The 18755-nt window shown below is 36.5% G+C and overlaps 1 long non-coding RNA gene across 1 annotated transcript; it reads right to left on the bottom strand.

Moving 5' to 3' along the window:
* Positions 1 to 16161: 16161 nt before the first annotated feature.
* Positions 16162 to 18755, bottom strand: LOC137236751 (uncharacterized). Its single transcript, XR_010948621.1, has 3 exons — positions 17910 to 18755; positions 17001 to 17855; positions 16162 to 16941 (listed from the first exon to the last, which is right to left on the bottom strand). It is a non-coding gene; the product is annotated as an uncharacterized lncRNA (long non-coding RNA).

The following is an 18755-nucleotide window of genomic DNA, read 5'->3' as shown; positions in this document are numbered from 1 at the left end:
TTGTGAATTTCAGTTAAAGACATTTCAAGATTAGTTGGCAACCCTATCGAACATATGTTTTTAGACCAATAATGCATTTGCCAATGCGTATGTGTATATAGTTAGTCTATACTACAGTCTGTGTGTATTACAATAAGGGTAGAAAGAATGAGAGCGAATTATATGTTTCTGCGTACACCTGTACGATTTGAACATATATAAGTTAAGGAGCCCAAGGACTAGGGCTCCAAAAAGTTAAAGTTCCCATTGCAAACTGTAAAGATCCAAATAAAAATAGTTTTTAGTCCGCTTAATAATATTTACCATTTATTTCCGTTCAATGTTAAAAACAGACTGACTTTATCATTAACTTAAGCTAAGCTCTAAGCTTCTACATTAATCTAAGTGATTTCATAATTGCTGACACTGCACTTCCCATGATTGGCCAAAATAATATTTTATCGCTTGCGTGGCGAATCACACGACTTGCATTTTGTCCGCATATCATATCGCTTACGCTGCAGTTCCCATGGATTGCATTTTGTCTGCTTACGCAATATGATATCGGATCAATTACCTACGTTGGCTTTGCTTGTGTTTGTTGAAGTGTGGTGTCAGCACATTCTTACAAGTAAGTGTGTCTGCCCCCTTGTTAAGTACCCCCCTTTAAACATCTTCATCCCGCAGATGAGCTCCTTTTTCAGAAGGATCCTTTGCATGGCTTGGCTGGTCCTGATCTGTGGTCTGATTTAGTCTAGGAAAGTTGATTGTAGTAGTGAGTTTTCTCCAGATAATGTAGCATACGGCTGCCAGATTGGCCAAGGCAAGAGCGTCAAAAATTAGCGAAAAGTGAAAATTATTGACAAGTTATTTAAGCTGATTAATATTTTCCATGCTCAGGCCGTGAATGTAGTTAAGGTTCAATTTTAGTCCTTCGCTCGTGATGTTTACCAAGGGCGGTGGCAGGGCCTGCGCTGTGCGTACTGATCTGCTGGTGAATGTTTGATTTCCCACCGTGACTGTTTCGTTGTTCAAAATAATGACGTACATTCCATTTAGGGTTGTGGAGTAGTTCCTCCCTTGTAATAGGCCTTCAAAGTTTGTAACAAATATTGTTGAGTCTGTGATCATCTCGACGGTTTTGGTGTTGTCTGGTTCAAAGCGGCATTTGGCATCGCCACCTTTAACTAGCCTAGCTAGGCACCCGTTTTCCCATATTGTGATCGAAGGGCAATCCTCGTTCACCCCGAACGTTTCAACTTCGTTTATTAGCATTTTTTTTATAGCTGAGGTCAACGTGTTGTCCTTTTATAACAGTGGCCCGTGTTATTAAGAGTCGGTAGCCATCTGGTTTTACCTTTGGCATTGAGAGTACGTACAAAAGTGTGCTACCGTTTGAATACACGGAGGCCGACCCGTACTCTATGGCTTCAATGGTGTTCTGATATGGTAGGGAATCTTGCTCCATTATGAGCCTTCCAATCTCGTCTCGATCAAGAAGATTTGTGTTGATTACGCCAGATTTCGCCATTCGGCACGCTTGGACGACTTCTGACACTTGTTCCTTCAAGATAAGGACTTTGCTTAGGTCAAGAAGTTCGATATTCTCCTCGCTAATGTTTTTGCTTATAGCGTTAATGTGGAGCATCGCTTCGTTTGCTTTCTCGATTGCCTCGCGGGTACCGTTGAATAGTTTTTCGTCGACCCGGTACTGGTGATTGTTGTTTATTATCACGTCATTCATGCTTCGAAGAATATAGTCCCAATCCGCTGCATCTGGAGACCCAGCTATCCACTTCCATGCAGAACCAATCCAGTCAATGGAACGTACCCTTCGTGATTTGCTTATTTGTAGTTCGTCGAGACGCAGCTTAGTTTGATTTAGGTGGAATTGTAACACAGTCCGCACAGCCCTGCTTGTAATATCGTGCTCTATTGACTCCATCAATTTTACCAAAGCCGTGTTGAAGCAGTTTAGGTCGACCACATGGACTAAACTGAAGTGTCCGTTCAGGATCCAACCACGCCCGTGCTCAAGAGTTACCAGTGGGGATCCATAATTGTAGATGTTGAGGCCGTACACGCCAGATATTAAAAATAAACTGTGTTCCATTATGGAGAGAAAAAAACTCATTAGTGTTGGTAAGATTAGTATTGACCATTTTTTGTTTTTAGGCACTTTTATTATTTATCCCAGGGGCGGTGAACTAATAATAAATGGTTACATAATGCAAATCTTGTTTTCTTTTGTTTTTTTTTCCTTTTATTATTATTATTTAAAGAACATTCTATTGTATAATAAAAAAAAATCTTTCCACACTAAGGGAAGAATTAAAAAAATTAAATTTTTTGTGTGCTTTTTTGAATTGAACTGCAATTTATTTATATGTTTTTTGTTGCGTTTAAATGTATTCCTATATCCCACCACTGTTCCCGGCTACCCATCGTGGTACTTGGAAGGTCCACAGGATCCGAGAGCATGGATATGAAAGGGAGGTAGTTTGTAATTCTTTACTTTTGTTTGAAAGGTAGCGTTAAAGGTTAGGTTAGGTTGGGTGGTAGCTTCCCTGATAGAGGAAGCTCACTTGGACAACATGACGGTCCGTTGTGATACCACATATAATAAACTAAACTAGCGCTAAAGGTTACTTGAAACAAAAAATACAGCTAACATGCAATGCAGCTACTGCGCCTAGATTATATGGACTTCCAAAAGTCCATAAAAACAACATGCCTTTCCGTCCGATCTCTTCGTCCGTTAATGTACCTTGCTACAATCTCGCAAAATATGTAGGCCAAATTTTGAAGAAGGCAACCTCCGAAAAATATAATGTAAAAAATTCTTTCCAAGTAAAAGAGAAACTGAAGAAAACAAAAATCGCCGATGATGAATTGCTTATATCTTTTGACGTGATATCACTCTTCACAAACATCCCCATTCATCTAGCAATTCACAACATAATGCAACATTGGCAAACTCTAAAGGAGCACACCTCTCTAACCAAAGCCCAGTTCCAGAAAATTATTGAATTTTGTCTAAGGGACAACAATTATTTCAGATACGATGGCACTATTTATCAACAAATCTATGGAATGCCAATGGGAAACCCCCTATCTCCCATAATAGCAGACATAGTGCTAGATAAAATTATTGACGACAGTATCTCTGAACTTGAATCTAACGACATATATATTAAATACATAGATAAGTTTGTAGATGATATATTAGCCATAGTTAAGAAAAAGGACGTGGAAATCATACTCAAAACCCTAAACTCACAACACACGAAAATCCAATTCACCACAGAAAAAGAAAAAGACAACAAACTTGCATTCCTAGATATTGAGATCACTAGAGTAAACGAAAAATTGAGAACGAATTGGTATTCTAAGTCCATAGCGTCATCGAGGATGATAAACTACCACTCGAACCATCCATGGACCCAAAAGAAGAACACGGCAATAAGCCTAATAAGAAAAATTATGATTTTAAGTGATCAGGAGTTCAGGAATGAAAACAAGTTGAAAATAAAAAATATTCTATACAAAAACGGGTACCCTAATGCAGTCACTGAGAAGCTAATAACTACAACAATTAACAATACTGAACATTCAAATATTAATACACAAAACAATAATGTACTGGATAACATAATAGGGGGACTCATGATAGCATATAAACTTATAAGGTGTAAAATTATATCCATTTACACACGCTGTTATATGAACGCACCTAGTAATACTCTTGATAAACTTGATTGTTTATCAGCTGTATTATTGCCGAACAACATTTTTTGATTGTTATACAAATTAAAAAATGCCAAGACTAAGTGAAAAATCAAAACTAAAACGTCTTTACTTGCTGATGTTGGAGATTTTTGATGAAAATGCCGTCTGTAATGTCTGCAAGGTTGCATTCCTTTGAGTTTACCGCGTTTACACAATGAAATGTGCGCGTAAATTTATACAAATTGTGTAAATGATTTTTCATACAAAATTTGACAGCTCGTGCGTAAACTAGATAAATTTATACGTTTACACACTTTATAAGGCATTTATACGGTTACATGAGTCCCCCTAATATACACAGGAATTACATACATACCAGGCTTAACGGACAACAAAAGTTTGAGAAATATCATAAACAACAACAACGTAAGATTTGCGCACAGACCACACTGCACTCTAAATAAAATTTTTACACGAACAAAAGACACAATCGAAAAGGAGCAACAACATAATAGGATATACGAAATCAAATGCAAGGGAAAAGCTGGAGAAGACTGCAACAAAATTTATATAGGGACAACAAAAAGATCATTAGGAATACAAATAAGCGAACACAAAGCAGACGCAAGAAACAAAAAGACTTCTACGGCACTTTCGCAACACCTATCAATACACAATCACTCAGCTGATTTTTCGAATGCGCGTATATTGGACATAGAAAGAAGAACAAAAACAAGGCTAACACAAGAGGGCTTGCGAATACAACAACGAATAAAAGACTGTGTGAACTTCAAAGAGGACGTAGACAATATCAACTGTGCTTACTTCACAGCAATCAAAAAGCACACAGTGTGATGAGATGAGCAACGAAAAGGATGCAGCGCGAATATATGTGTGTATATAGTTTTGAAAAAATTTTTTTTATTTAATTGAATGTAATGTAAGTGAAATTCTCAATGTTGTGTAAAATGTTTCTTTTGCAAATAATTGTTTTATGTTATTAATAAAAACAGATCTCCCTGAGGAAGGTACAAAATGTACCGAAACGCGTAGGAGGATAAAGGAAAACTTAGTTTTTCGCTTAAAAACCACCGGCCTAATAGCTCTTATATAAAAGAATCCAAACATAATAAACATTGGCCCATCAAACAACTGAATAAGGAATTTTATTTTTTATTTTGCATCTTTTATTAAGCGTGTAATTAATTTCTTGTGGGCAGATATTGCTTCATTAAAATTTTTTAAATGAAAAATCGTTTCCTCTGTTCTTTTTGTATTTTTTTTTTATTTTTTTATTTTTTTTGCAATATTTTATGTTGCCTCTTTAATCGCTTATGTGGTTTGACCTTAAAATTTGGCGGACGCCTTTTTTGCGTCGTCTGTGCTATAGAATTTCAAATCTTTTTGTTGTTGACTTCCCGTGGTGACCTTATTATATTTATTTTTTTTTTTTTTTTTATCTTCTTATGTTGGCGTATTTTTTATCTGCGCTTTATGAATCCTTTTGCCAGTGTCTGTGAGCAATGTCACTGTCACTGTATTGTCCTTACCAACAGTTTCCTTTTTGTAAAGTGCCTTTTCTTTTGATTTTATCTGTTTATCCCTGACGTAAATCTCATCTCCTGGCCTAAATTCCTTAGCTCTTTTCCTTTTTTACTCAATCGGAGATTTCTTAACTCCTGGTTTCTCTTGATTTGTTTCCTGATCTCCTTGTGGACCGTACTTTTGAAGTTGGTTAGGCCTTAGTAGTTAATTCTTTCGGTTCTGTTGAAAAATATGTCGCTAGGCTTCCTCTTCGTTACAGAGTGTATTGTTGTGTTGTAACGATCGACAGCAATATACACCAATTCCTTTGGTCTAGCGTTATTAAATTCTTTCCGGAGGCACCGATAAATCTCAATAATGGTAGAATGAAATTTTTCTATCTGGCCGTTTGCTTCGCTTCTTTGAATTGGAGTCTGATATAGTTCGATTCCCAAACCTCTTATGTAGTTACATACCAAGGGAGTCATAAATCCCCTCTCATTGTCGGTGACTATCATTTTAGGAGTTGTGAAATAGTGTATTACTTTGGCTAGCTTAGCGCGGAGAGTGACGGATGCTTTGTTTTTAATGTGAAAAAGCTTGGCAAATTTTGAAAATTTGTCTATGCAAGATAAAAATGTCTCCCCTTGAATTTCAAAAATGTCCACATGTACTATTTCGCATGGATATTTCGGCACTGGAGTCTCTTTTATCGGTGGTACTGCCGGATGCCTATCATACTTGTTAGCAAGGCAGGTTTCACAGTTAGAAGTGAAATTTTTTATCTTACTAGCCATTTTGGGAAAATAATACTTTTCCAAGATTTGTTCCCTATTTTCTTTTGAGTTTCTATGGGCCCTCCTATGTTCTGTCTCTATTATACCGCAAATCCTATCCTCGTTGGCCACATCCTCGACCACCCTCTGAGTTATCCTAATTTTGTATAAAAGGAAATGTTCTATATATACTTCTTGTAGGAGTTGTAAGTAACTTTCTGGAATCTTTATTCCATTTATAAATGCCGGGACGTCTATCCTTCAAGGCTTCGGTTAAGCTGGCCTTTTCAATTATATCTTACTTACTTACTTACTTACTTACTTACAAAAATAAGTGCGAAAACCGAGAGTTCATTTTAATACAATTGGTTTGCTTTGAAAAGTTAAGTTTTTGTGAATTTTTAAAGTTTTCAATCAATTTCTTATTATTCATTTTGTGTTTGCCGAGTCATTGTGCATTTGTGTTTTTTGCAATTTTGATTGGCACCTTTTCACCTTTCTCATTCACAGTGCTATTTCAACTGTTTTTTCTTTGTAATTTACAAACATATCTCTACCATTTCTATATTCTTATACTAGTTTCTTTTCACCTTTCTATAAAAAATGACTTGCATTTTCAAAAACTGTCAGGTAAAAAGCGAATCCGAACGTTTTATCTCTTGCTGGCTTTGCGATGGGCTCGCCCATGGAAAGTACGCGGGACTGACGGCTAGAGTTGTTGACACTGTCAATGATGGGGAGAAGGGAGTACGTTGGTCATGCATTAAATGCAGATCAACTGAGGTTGACCTATTTAAACTGTTTAGACAAACATGAAATGCGTTTTCTGATATTGCTAAAGAGTTTTCCATAATCACGGAAAAGTTCAATCAATACGATAGCTTGTTCAAATCCTTCAAGTGTTTGGATGAGTTACCGCATTGTTTAAATAGAAATAAAGACAACCGGGATAATAATCAAAAACCCTCTGAAGACTCACCTAACGCTTTGAATCGTAATCCTGCTCAGAACATTAATCTTCCGCAAGTGGAGCTCATAGACTTGGCTTCTCCTAATCCGCTAGCTGTGGTTCCATCCACTTCTAAGGCCGCGGAAAAAACCTAAGAGCCTCAAACTGTAACTTCTGAAACTGTAACTTCTCAATCTGTGACTTCTTATTCAGCAGCACCGGCTAAGAAGCTGGTTGTAGTCCCGCTCAAAAAATCGATTTTTGTATCTCGCTTTGACAAAGACACTTCCGTTGAGGATATCAAGTCTTATGTCACTTCGAAAATTAAGGCTGACTGCATGACTTTAAGAAAATTTAAATTTAATTACGAAAGGAACATTTCTTCATTTAGAATTGATGTCTACTCGGAAGATTTTGATAAACTTTTGGACAGCGCATTTTGGCCGCCAGGGGCTGTTCGCGAATTTGTGCATAAGACTATTGAGATTACTCAAAATGTAGCAAAAATTCCTCCTCAAAGTTCCGATCCAAAAAACTTAATTTAATATCTTGCTTAAGCATTACTATCAAAACGTTAGAGGCTTAAATACTAAATTAACTGACTTATATTTGAAAACCATTCACTGTAACTATAATATTATTGCTTTTACCGAAACATGGCTGAAACCCAATGTTTTAAATTCCGAAATTTTTTGTGGTGAGTATCAGACCTATAGAAATGATCGCTTAAATAGGACCGGAGGTGGTGTCTTGCTAGCTGTACATTCTTCAATTCCATCTGAAGATGTTAATTTAGCCGAAGTTGATTCCATCGAGTTTAAATGCATCCGAATCTTACTAGACCGGGGTCATATTTACTTAGCCGTTTGCTATATTCCACCGTCTTCTGATCTATCAGTGTATATGCACCATATTTCACTGTTACAATCAGTCAATTCGATGATAAAGTCCACGGACTCAATGATTGTTTTAGGCGACTTTAACCTGCTACATATATCTTGGAATACCGTTGATCACAATATTGTCCCCGTATCATCCAAGATGCATAACAATGACTTTTTGGATGGAATTACTGATCGTTGCCTTAATCAGATCAACTTCTTTCCAAATAAGTATGGAAAATTCTTAGACTTAGCATTTGTTGACGACATATCTAAATTCTCTATAAATCGGTGTGAACCTCTTGTTTTGCCAGAAGACGCTTACCATCCTTCTCTTCATCTTAAGCAACGAAGTCGGCTGCACTAACAATACATGTGCCTCTACCAGATGCTTTGATTTTTCCAAAACTAATTTCAACAATTTAAATAAAGAGCTTTCTGAGATAACTTGGCCTCGATATAAAGAGGATGTAGAGGAAAACGTTTTACATTTTAATAAAACCATTTATACTTTATTTGAAAAACATGTGCCCAAATGCAAATGCTCGTACATTGAACCAGTGCAAGCCTGGTTTACTAAAGATTTAAAAGCTTTAAAAAATAAGAAATCACGTTTATTCAAATTATATAAGAGAACCGGTTTACATTCTCATTAAGCACAGTACGCTATTTTCCGTCATAAGTATTTTGAACTTAATAAAAAGTGTTATAAAGCTTACATATGTAAAATTAAAAGAAACATTATTTGCCACCCGAAGTCTTTTTATGATTTCGTAAATTCTAAACGCAGAACTAACGGATTTCTTTCTGCCATGAAGTTTAGAAATAGCATTTCCAGCGACGATCAAGAGATTGCAAACTTCTTCGCTCAATTGTTTCACTCTAATTACTCTGCTGTGGTTGATTCATCACCTACAAATTATCCGTATGAGCTCCATTCTAGTAACTCAATATATGCCCCATATTTGCTGCCTGAAGATGTTCTACTACATCTAAAGACCCTAAAATAATCCTTCAAATACGGTCCCGATTTTATCCCAACATGTTTTCTTAAAAAATGTGCGGAATACATTTACCAGCCCCTTACTGATCTGTTTAACCTCTCTTTAAAAAATGGCATTTTCCCGACGGCTTGGAAGGAATCTTTTCTTATCCCACTCCATAAAAAAGGAAGCAAGTCGTCTATTGAAAACTATCGTGGAATAGCAAAGCCGCTATCCATAAGCCTTTCGAAGCAATCGTTACTAATCACCTTACATTTTCGATTTCTACATTGATAGATAGTTCTCAGCATGGCTTTTGTAGAGCCAAATCAACCACAACCAATTTGCTTGAATTTACAACTCACGTCTTTAATGGGTTTAGAAACAATCATCATACCGACGTTATATACACTGATTTCAGCAAAGCATTCAACAAAGTACGCCACTCATTACTTGTTTATAAACTCGAATTGCTTGGTTTTCAACCTGGCCTAACTCGCTGGATCTCCTCCTATCTTTGCGGTAGAACTCAAAGAGTCATTTTTAAAAAAATTTGTTCGAATGTCATCGATGTTCCCTCCGGTGAGCCTCAGGGCAGCCATCTCGGTCCTATTATGTTTTTGATCTTTATAAACGATGTTGATGATGATGCAAACAAACATACACTATCAATGTATTTCATTTCAATTCATTTCATTATCATGTAATTCTCTGAATAATTTGAAATTAATGTATATAATCGGAACAAGTGCAGAATACATACATTTGTCAAAAAAAATAAAAAATTGGACTTTATAGAGATTTTTATGCTGATTCCAACGGTAATTCTGCGTAGAACACCTTTCTGCATAGGCGGCCTTCGGCCGCGCTTATAAAAAATAACCCTGGGCTACGCCATGCCAAGTCCGGGTGTGTGGTATAACCGTGGCTATCACCACGGTGATGTCCTTCTGCGAAGTACACCCTTCTGTGCAGCACCCCAAATAATATTAGACTACAATTATTAAGTGTTTTACAAAACCAAAATACATTAATAGTGTATGTTTGTTTGCATTTATGTCGACGTGCCACCACCTTATAATGTTCTACAAAGATAAAAAGATATTGGGGGAATATTTAGAATAAGATGCCACGATTTTTCAACTTTTCTTTTTTTCGAGGGGTGGCGGGAGTCCTTAAAATCACAAAATTATCATCTGCAACTCTAGGAAACTTTTAGTTTTTGAAATATAAGCCTTTTAATTTCCAAATTTAGTAAAATTTCAACTAAAGCCCTGCACTTAAAATTCGGGTCGTACATGTGGATAGCGATATCAGAAGACGCGTATTTGCGTCAAGATTCAGAATCCGAAAGCAGAAAATACATTTTTTATCTCGTTTAAAAGTTATTCGCGGAAAACCCGTCGGTACTATTGTCGCTTTTTTCGTTGTTGCAATTAAACAAACGAAAACAAATGAAGGTGGTGAATAGTGTTGCCAGCTCCGCAACAATATCTTTTTAACTTGGTAGAAGATTATAAGGTGGTGACACGTCGACATAAATGCAAACAAACATACACTATCAATGTATTTCATTTTCATGTAATTCTCTGAATAATTTGAAATTAATGTATTTAATTGGAACAAGTGCAGAATACATACATTTGTCAAAAAAAAAAATAAAAAATTGGACTTTATAGAGATTTTTATGCTGATTCCAACGGTAATTCTGCGTAGAACACTTTTTTGCATATGCGGCCTTCGGCCGCGCTTATAAAAAATAACCCTGGGCTACGCCATGCCAAGTCTGGGTGTGTGGTATAACCGTGGCTACCGCCACGGTGATGTCCTTCTGCGTAGTACACCCTTCTGCGCACCACCCCAAATAATATTAGACTACAATTATTAAGTGTTTTACAAAAACAAAATACATTAATAGCGTATGTTTGTTTGCATTTATGTCGACGTGCCACCACCTTATAATGTTCTACAAAGATAAAAAGATATTGTTGCGGAGCTGGCAACACTATTCACCACCGTCATTTGTTTAATTGCAACAACGAAAAAAGCGACAATAGTACCGACGGGTTTTCCGCGAATAACTTTTAAACGAGATAAAAAAAATGTAGTTTCTGCTTTCGGATTCTGAATCTTGACGCAAATGCGCGTCTTTTGATACCGCTATCGACATGAGCGAACCGAATTTTAAGTGCAGGACTGAAGTTGAAATTTTACTAAATTTGGAAATTAAAAAGCTTATATTTCATAAACTAAGAGTTTCCTAGAGTTGCGGATGATAAGTTTGTGATTTTTGGGACCTCCTCTACCCCTACAAATCAGCAAAAGTTTGAAAATCGTGGCACTTTATATAAAATCCAACCCATACGTGCACTTGGAATAGCAATAGTGGGCCGTAGGATAATTCACTTATCAAATGTTTCAATTTTCGTGTTGAATTTTATTCGCACGCCAGAGGATCTTAGGGGTCACAGGCTCGCTTCTTTTGATATTATTCCTGTATAGCCCTTTGAGGGCTTTTAGTATTGGACGTAGTAACTTATTGCGTTTAGCATCACTTTTCACTCAACTTTTTGTTGTTCACTTGTTTTTTTTTTTTTTATTATTATTCGTTTTACCTCTCCTGGGGAGAGGAGCTTTTATACCCTGGAGGGTCCCAAGGGGATTCGCAGAGTTAAGCTATCGTTATAACCGGAGGGTCCCCTCGAAGGTGAATCTCGGTTTTGGTATTTTCGTTATTGGCTGTACAAGCCTTAAATTATCTAAGCTGAGGTCTTGCCTCTCTATATTTTTTTTATTCCTTTATCGGTAAAATTTCTATTGTTTTTTTTCTTTTCCTTAGCACTCCACTATCACTTTGTCACTAATCACTATGGACCTCACATTTAAGGAGGTCCTTTTTGAAGGACCCACTTGCCAGTGGGTCCCTGCTCGGGCGCCAGTTAAGGAGCCCAAGGACTAGGGCTGAAAAAGTTAAAGTTGGGGGCCGCCCCGCGGCCACATTGCAACCTGCAAAGATCCAAATAAAAATAGTTTTTAGTCCGCTTAATAATATTTACCATTTATTTCCGTTCAATGTCAAAAACAGACTGACTTTATCATTAACTTAAACTAAGCTCTAAGCTTAGTTAATCTAAGTGATTTCATAATTGCTGACACTGCACTTCCCACGATTGGCCAAAATAATATTTTATCGCTTGCGTGGCGAATCACACGACTTGCATTTTATCCGCATATCATATCGCTTACGCTGCAGTTCCCATGGATTGCATTTTGTCTGCTTACGCAATATGATATCGGATCAATTACCTACGTTGGCTTTGCTTGTGTTTGTTGAAGTGTGGTGTCAGCCTTACAAGTAAGTGTGTCTGCCCCCTTGTTAAGTTTTATGTACATATATACCTTTATATTTGAATTTAAACGTTGCTCACGGCTAGTGTCACTGGTATAAATATTATATGTTCTGCGATTTGTTTTCTTATTTACCTTCTTTTTGTTCAAAAAATTGTTGCATATTCAGAAATTTTTTAAAAATGCCTAAAACTAAAACTACTTTGGCTGGAACTCTTTCAAAATATGTAAACGAATATAAAGAGACATTCGAAGTTTTACATGGAGCTTTGCGAGCCATTTATTGCAGCTGATATCCCATTATGGAAGTTAACAAACCAACATTTAATCAATTTTTCAGAAAATACACCACGGAATCCATTCCTTCTGAGTCAACTTTGAGAAAAAACTATGTCCATGATATCTATTTATCGCAAATTGAAGAAATCAAAGTGCAATTGAAGAACAACTTTTTGTGGGTATCAATTGACGAAACGACTGACATACAAGGCCGTTTCGTAGCAAACATTTTAGTGGGAATATTACATCCAGACAAAGATGTGAGCTCCAAATTTTTTTTATTAAACGTCGTTTGTCTAGAACGCACAAATCACTCCACAATTGCAAGAGCATTTCATGATTACATGCAATTATTGGGCCCTGACTTCGAAAAGTCGAAAATTCTTTTATATGTCACTGACGCAGCTCCATATATAGTAAAGTCAGCAAAAGCGCATAAGGTATTTTATCCAAAATTACTACACCTTACTTGTTTGGCGCATGCAATGCATCGAGTGGCCGAAGATGTTAGAACCCGTTTTAGTGATGTGCACTACTTAATATCTAATGGAAAGAAAATATTTTTAACATATGCTTTGCGTGCTGTAGCATTTAAAAACATGTTTCCCAATATTGGTCTTCCGCCACAGCCAATATTACCAAGATGGGGAACCTGGTTAGAGGCGGCAAAATATTATTGCGAAAATTTTAACGAGTTTCAAACCTTTCTTAAAGATCTAAATTATGGCGATGCTTCTTCTATATTGAAGACAAAAAAGGCAATTCAAATTCTATTGAAGCACATTTAGCCTATATTAATTCAAACTACAGCTCCTTGCCAGATATTATAACTAAATTGGAAGGGAAAAAATCGTTGGCAGAATAATTGCATATTGTGGAGGCTGCTGTTACAACAATTGAAGGGGTGCAAGGTGAACTTGGTGAAAAGATAAGGGAGAAATTTAACACCGTTCTGCAAAAAAAAAATACTGGGTTCCAGTAACTTAAGGTAATATCCGGTGTGCTAAGTTCAAGTGACCAAATGAACTCAAGTGACAGCTGTATACGAAAGTAGTTATGACCTCTACGAATTATCTTGCTTCAAGTACGCCCCAATCACTAGCGTTGAAGTAGAAAGAACGTTCTCCTTGTACAAAACATTTTTGCGCCCAAATAGGGAAGGCTTTAACTTTGAAAATTTTAAAGGACAATTTATCTTGTTTGCAAATAAAGCCATCAAGAAAGAAGACTGAAAATTTTAAGTATGCGTACATATGTATGTATGGATTTGAAAATAATCTATTGGTATTTTACTTTTAAAAGTGCTTAACTATTTATTTTATTGTATACTTTAAAAAATGTATATGTCTGTATATTTTATTAATTTGGAGTCTTTCACACTAAGGGCCGTTTTCATAAAAGCCGGTAAGCGGTATATCTAATCAATGATTGCTTAACCGCTGATATTCTGAAATGAGAATTTCGTTTTCACCAAGGCCTGGTTAAGTTATCGCCGATTACACCGCTCATTGTGAATAAATAAAGAAAAAGTTGCATTGTGAATAAGTAAAACCGTTAATTTTTGTTTTGCTTAAATCAAAGTAAATACTCTTTTTTAGTATATAAAAAGTAATTCAAAGTTAAAAAAAATAGTAAAATGGAATTCAAAGGAAACAAAAATAAGCCCCGTCTTCCAAATTTTAGTTCAGCAGAGGAGACACTTCTAATATCTTTGGCTGAGCAGCACGCCTCAATATTGGAGAATAAAAAACCCGACGCGGTCTTTTGCGAACAGAAACGGAAAGTATGGGAGCAAATAGATCGCGCTTTTGAGGCCCAGATGGGCGTCAAACGTGGAGCGAAAAATTTAAGGAAAAGTATGAGAACATGAAACGGAAAGCCAGAAAGTCCCTGGCAGAGGAGCGACAGGAAATATATAGAACTGGTGGTGGTCGTAACCGGAGCTGCATGGACCCAAATACGGAAAGATTAGCGGCGTTGTTGGGCCAGACGGCAACTGGCTTTGCAAATAGTTACGATAGCGATGGTAAGACGTTGTATATTTCTGTTAAACCAAAATGTATCTAATAATGTATTATTTCAGTTATAACATATGAAATAGAAGCAATGGAAAAGCCAAGAGTGGACGAAGCTTCCTCAGAAATTTTGGAGGAGTCCATGAGGAGCATCGAGGAGCCTATATTTGAAGCAGTTGAGACCTTAGAAATTGTAGTAGAGTATATTTATCATTTTTCTCTTTAATAAATTTATAATTTTGTAAACCACTGCAACCAATTGGAGCTCGTGGAATCCGACGCAGCTCAAAACGAAACCCTCGGAGAAACTAGCGGTGCATAGGGATGGAAAAAAGGCAACTGACCGCCAACAAGAATTTTGGGAGGAGGAGAATAAGCGGGCGGTCGAGAGGCTTCCGTGGGCAAAGGAGAAACATATGCTCGAAATGGAACTACTCCAAATTAATTTAAAAAAAGCTAAATTAAATGTCGAGTAAGAGGCAACCAAAGTAGCATAAGTCGACGGCTGTAAATAGCGTTCAAAAAATTTAATTTTAATATTAGGGCTGCTCACGGTCTGGTGCAAGTCTAGTAACATAGCTTATTTACACAATAAACTTCAAGAGTACATGAATTTTGAAATTTGTTGTGTAAATATGCCATAAATGCTACGTTGCTAGACAATTTGCAAAATATTATGAGCATCCTTATTTTATTTGCTTTTTATGTAGTATTTTTAGTTACATTTACTTTTTGTTTGCTATCTACTACCACGTAGCTCCGGTTACGACCACCACCAGTTCTATATATTTCCTGTCGCTCCCCTGCCAGGGACTTTCTGGCTTTCCGTTTCATGTTCTCATAATTTTTCGCTCCACGTTTGACGCCCATCTGGGCCTCAAAAGCGCGATCTATTTGCTCCCATACTTTCCGTTTCTGTTCGCAAAAGACCGCGTCGGTTTTTTTATTCTCCAATATTGAGGCGTGCTGCTCAGCCAAAGATATTAGCAGTGTGTCCTATAAGCTGAAGTATACAACGTTTTGCAAAACGAAATTGCAATTTTCCCCAAAAATTACTTCTTTAGATACAATTTCGCAATTTGTTTATGAAAAGAATTTCTTGAAAACTGTACATATGTAAACTCCTGCTCATATAATTCAGGATATTCGACAAAACTTTGAAAATTTTTTATTGAAAATTGAAACTTTTCTATCTGAATTTCAAACAATTTTTTTAGTATGCAGTTTTGTAGCTCATTCAATTTTAATATAATAATGTGCACGTTAGAAGTACTTCAGAAGTAAACCCGAATTTTCAGATTTTTGTGTTGAGTATTCTGTTCCATCCGTTTTGATTGAAAAATCACTTTTTGTTCACTCAACACCTTCTACAAAAAAAAAAAAATCTGAAAATTGGGGAATACTTCTGAAGTACTTCTAAAGTGCACACTATTATATTAAAATTGAATGAGCTACAAAACTGCATACTAAAAAAATTGTTTGAAATTAAGATAAAAAAGTTTCAATTTTCAATAAAAATTTTTCAAAGTTTTATCCAATATCCTGAATTCTGTGTAAGTCATAGACATTTTACTTATTCAACTTCTGCTATAGATTACGCTATATTTTAAATCAAAATTATAAAAAGCCCTTATGTAAATATACTTTACGAATAAAATCCTTGGTATTTATAAAATATTAATTCATTTATTTTATTTAAGCTTATTAAAAACAACTATGTATACTACTATGAAAAATGAATTAAATTAATCCTAACTACCTATATACGTATACATGAAAAATGAGTTTAACTAAAGATAACTTTGAATACGATGTCTGCGTAACCCTCATACAGCTCATAATTACATCATCTTCAGTACACACCGTCGGCATTGCGTTGAAGCCCATAGAAATTGTGTCGTGAAAGTGCTTGCGTCGCTGGTCTTTCTCTACCACTGATATCTCGCTGGTGCTTGCTGTGTTTGATGTGTCTTAATAGGAAGACAAAAAAGTTCTTCTGGAGATTTATGGTCCTTCCCGTGATGCCAACGGCATGTACCGATATTAATTTAATCATGACTTGTATGAGCTTTACTGCCATATATATGAGCTTCTGTAGCTCTATAAATTTGTAATGTAGATTTTCATCGAATTCAATTTGTAGGAATCAGGCACTTTTGATTGTAGGAAATCAGCAGCCAATATTGCATTTAATATAGCGATCGCTTGTACTTTGCTGGAGGATGTGGTCTGTGTTATTAAATGTTTATTTAGATTTATACCACAATTCTGAATTATAAGTTGATTTTGCATTTCCTCATACGGTGTTACTAGCGAGTTGGACTGGTGCAGTATGTTCTTTCGATCCACAACGGACATGCTGTTACTTGAGTGAGTGGAAAATCGTTTTGCTAATTTCATATTTTTCTTCGAGTTCTTGTTGCAAGGCTTGCAAATCTGCATGCAAGTTCACCGCTATGTTTGGAGACTCTTTATAACCTGGAAAATTTTTAAATGTATGTTACTCCTGGCTTTAAAGAGTTGACTTATATACTAACCTTGCAAAATAATCCCTGATCAAGCTCGATCTCATAAAGGAGGCTTCCTGACTTTCTGCCGAGTGGTATTCATATATAGTTTCAGTAGACCCTTCAGTGCTACAACTATCTTCTTCGGAGGGGTCTGCATCGCCGTTTTTCCGAGCGATGTTATTTAAAACAGCGCATGCAACAACGACTGCCATTACGGTTTCTTGCGAAATCCTCAATCCTATGGAAAGCACTGGAAAGCGACGTTTCCACACACCAAAGCACCTCTCTAAGCAATTTCTCGTACGTATTTGCGACTCGTTATACAAGCGTTCCGCGTCAGTGTTGGGATGTGAAAGTGAAGTCATCATGTATCTATTTACAACTTACCCACTATCTCCTAGTATAAAACCGTCTTTAAATTCGTTTAGCTCAAATCGGTGTTTAATACTGCTGTTATTAAAAATGTTTGAGTCATGCGCGGAACCAGGCCATCGACAAACAATATCTCTAATAACGAGATCTGCATCGCAAACTGCTTGCACATTGTACGAAAAATACCCCTTTCGATTTCGGAATATTTCCGCATTTTCTCCACCTGGTGATTGGATTTTCACATGGGTACAGTCAATGCAGCCAACGACTTTGGGGAAACTAGCAATGCGGTGGAAACTACGAGCAGTAATTTCTAGTTCCATTCTGGTTTTAGGCATTTTGATGTATTCCGCGGAAAGTTCTGCAATTGCTATTGAAACCTTTCTTACAACCCGGCTTGCAGTGGCTATACTCACTCCACAGAAATCAGCTACTAATATCAAAAAGCTTCCTGATGCATAGAAGCGTAAGGCTAACAGTAGCATTCCTAATGGGCTAAGTGCTCGATGTCTGTATAACGAATCTTATTAATATAAGCGATGCCATTATAAATATAATACAAACCTTTCAGTATAATTTCGTATTTTATGTTAAAGTTTGTCTAAAACACTGGAAACACTTCTTTTGGAGAGACGAAACCTTTGAACAAATGTGTGATCGTCATACTTCTCAAAAAAGTTTTCTCTAGTTCCAAATGTACGTGGTTTTTCTGTAAAGCGCAGGAAGCCCAAACGGGATAAATTGTCAAGCTCGATATTATGCTCCATTATTTTGTTTATAAATTGTTTTTCCGCTTCTTGGTTGAATGGCTCGGATCACAGGGAACTCTATAATGCCAGGTTGTACACCAAATGTATGTTGTACTCCAATCAATACAAATACCAAAAACGTTTGGTGTGTAACAAATATATAAGTACTTAACAATTGTGTACGGTTTTATTTTGTTTAATAAAATACACCATTTCCGCACAATTTACAATTTTTGTAAAATTTTCCCGTAAATTTTATTTTGTAAACAGCTGACAGCCATCAAATTTTGCTCGATTAGCAGATAACCGGCCATCCATCGCCGCCCTTCAAAAAGCGCGAGTACTCCATAAATAATGTAAGGAATACTCCTTTGGGAGTATAGGAGTATTCCAAAACTAATCTGTATTCATACAAAAATGTGCTCCAATTAACATTGCGATGTCCTAGGAGAGGAGTAGGTGATCCCACTCTCGCTTTGTTTGTGGTATTCCATAGAGTACATACGTGAGAGTACTTTCCAAAGTACTTTCACTGTAGTACTCCATGGAGCACCCACAGAGGACCATATGCCAAAGTACTAAGGAGGAATTGTGCCGGAAAGAATTATCGGAGTGAATTTAATTTAAAATGAAAGTAAATGAAGAAGGGCAATACAACTTT

Source organism: Eurosta solidaginis, chromosome 1, assembly GCF_040869045.1.
Source record: "Eurosta solidaginis isolate ZX-2024a chromosome 1, ASM4086904v1, whole genome shotgun sequence".
Lineage (NCBI taxonomy): Eukaryota > Metazoa > Arthropoda > Insecta > Diptera > Tephritidae > Eurosta > Eurosta solidaginis.
The sequence above is the reverse complement of the archived record's forward strand: the minus strand, read 5'-3'. Positions and strand labels throughout refer to the sequence as shown.